The 2,720-nt window shown below is 38.5% G+C and overlaps 1 long non-coding RNA gene across 1 annotated transcript; it reads left to right on the forward strand.

The window, feature by feature from the left end:
- Positions 1–11: 11 nt before the first annotated feature.
- Positions 12–1,810, forward strand: LOC106529220 (uncharacterized). The gene is made up of 3 exons (XR_001311611.1): positions 12–671; positions 1,170–1,321; positions 1,645–1,810. It is a non-coding gene; the product is annotated as an uncharacterized LOC106529220 (long non-coding RNA).
- Positions 1,811–2,720: the final 910 nt, after the last annotated feature.

Raw genomic sequence — 2,720 nt, forward strand, 5'->3', positions numbered from 1 at the left:
ATATATATATATTTTTATTTTACTGTCACAGCTCTAACCCTCCTTTCTATTGGCTAGGGGCCGGCAAAGGGATCTGTTTTAACCATAGAAATGTTTTTATTAACATCCCATCATGGATCAGTCGCAGCAGCAGTATTCATTTCATGTCTGGATGGGATGGATATCTACCTGCAGCAGGGAGAGCCGCAGCGTGAAGAAGCCTCCTGTCGGTGCTCTGGGACCGGGGAGGAGGAGCTCAGCAGCACAATGGAGAAATGCGTTCACGGCAGAGTCTCTCAAAGTCTCAATAACACCAGAAAAAGAATTGCTAGATTTTCACTAGTCACTTTTCTGAATAACAGTCTCTAGAGGGTCTGAAAACTCTGTAAATATAGCGAGGAAGTCGCTAAATCATCACCGCTGTGTTCCACAACCCGCCACCTCTCATGTAAGCGAGCAGCGTGTCTGGTCGATTACGTCATACTCTGAAGCGGTCAAATTATCGTACATTATGGGATTTTTGGGATTATTGATCGTACATCGTACAGAGGGCCAAATTATCGTACAAATACGATAATTATCGTACACCTGGCAACACTGGGCCTCGCTGTACAAAAGGCCACTGCATTTATTGAAGTTTCAACCTGCCACATGCTAGGAGATTCTTCTTGCAACCAACCAGAAGAAATAACGTGAGTTAAATGTGATAAAACACATGCAGCGCTGTGAAAAATAAAGAGACCACAGCACAGTTATCCTGTATTTGGTGGAAATCATTCCATCAAAATGATTTGTGAACTCTTCCTGAGTTAAAATAGTGTTTTGATTCTAAAAGAATATGAAGTTGTTTACTTGCGTAATTTGAGGTTTGACAGCACTGCATCTTTATCATTTTGGCCTTTTCTCATTTTCTGAAAGTAAACTACTTTTTTGCTTTTGATTTGTGAGACATGCTATAAGTTCATAGAATAAAAGGAAAATGTTAATTTCACTCCAACATATACCTATAGAGTAAAATCAGATAAAGTTATAGTTTTGCAGTGGTTTCTTTACTTTTTCCTGTACGTGTGGGTGTGTGTGTGTGTGTGTGTTTCCATCCATGAATGTGTGTCTATAAACATATAGTCTATCAATACTTATGACAGTGTTGTGCAACGTCAACTAAGAAATAACAATATATATATTACCAGCAGCTCCTGACCTCCAGCAGCTGGATCATGCATACAGCAGAACTTCAGCTACTGGTTCAGCAGAGCGTGTTGAGACGGTCCCGCTCCCGATCCTTGAGGACATCATACGTGCCTGTGCTTACCTGACTCTCTTTCAAGCACCCATATGCAAGGTAACACTTTAGCTCTATTTATTATGACTTTGGTCACTCACTTCATTTATTTTTTCAAACAGTAACTGTTCTTGTTCCAAAATTGAACTTTAAAATACAATAGAAATAATTAAAGTGTTTTGAGAAGGCCGCTTTTAATTTTACCAAAAACATTTTCCTAAAGAAAAAAAACACAACAGTGTGAAGAAACAGCAGAAGAACACATTTTTTCATGAAACATTCTTGAAACTATTCTTCACTTGAGCTCTGCTTGCGTGTTTCTGCTTCAATCAGATCAGCTTCTGTTTATGTGTGACATTTAAAGATGCTTGAACTTCTTGCAGGCCTATCTGATGGTGTCCATGGAGACCGGATGCGGGCCTAGGTCATCAGCTGCATCATCTGGTTGAGGGTCAGGATCTGGCACAGCAACCAGAGGCACGGCATACCTGAAATCCAACAATGCATAAAATGTGAAAACAAAGGCAAAATAAAAGAAGTTCAAAAAAACTTAAACTAAGTGTTATTGTTTTTTAAAGTATACAACACCAACCTGCAAAATGGCAAATAAGGTTCCACGCTGCAAATGTCCTTATGAAGATCAGCAGTGTTTTTTTCATTCCGGTCATCAGGATGTCGTGGGTCAAAAGCCAGGCTGTTCAACGTTTTCCAGGAGACCTTCTTGAYGCCAATCTCACGCCTTAAAAGACACCTGCATAAAAATGTCATTTATGTCATCAGTAAGTTCATACAAATACGTTAAAACAGAAGTCTATTGTTGTGGCAAATGCCACATTTACCAAAACATCTATCAAAATAATGACTGAGAAATATACAAGCGATTAAATATGTGGAAAATATTTAAAACATGAAATAGTTCATTTGTAATTWATTTTTATCAAGTGTAATTTTATTATTACAGTTTGTGATAGAGTTTCTGACTTCAAATTGCTTGTTTGGGTATTTGTGTTATAAGGATAATATCAAATGAAATTTGGTATGCTTGTTTGTCTTTGTGTCTATGGTGTATAATGATATGATTGTGATGCTGTAATTCTGAGTGTTTTCTGTGCTGCAGAACAGGAACCTGCTGTAAAACAGCAATTATGCTGAGTCAGGCTTGATTTTTTTTAAATAATCTTTTCCTGTTAAGAAAAAAAAATACATTAAAAATAACTGATTGTTCGACTCACTTTAAAATTTGCTGCTCATCATATGTAGTTCGTTCGGCCGTTCGTTTTTGGGCTCGTCCCTTCCATGAACAAGGCAACTGGGTGCAGGTTGGTTTACTTTGTGTTTCCACCACCCCGCAAGCCTGATATTGCTCCAACTCAAACAGTAGTGCGGGCACATGATTGCAGCCACCTCCTTGTCTGCAAGAAAATTCACACCAAATTCATTACAGCCATACCGAATTTGT

Source organism: Austrofundulus limnaeus, unplaced genomic scaffold (assembly GCF_001266775.1).
Source record: "Austrofundulus limnaeus strain Quisiro unplaced genomic scaffold, Austrofundulus_limnaeus-1.0 Scaffold428, whole genome shotgun sequence".
In the NCBI taxonomy this organism is placed as follows: Eukaryota; Metazoa; Chordata; class Actinopteri; order Cyprinodontiformes; family Rivulidae; genus Austrofundulus; species Austrofundulus limnaeus.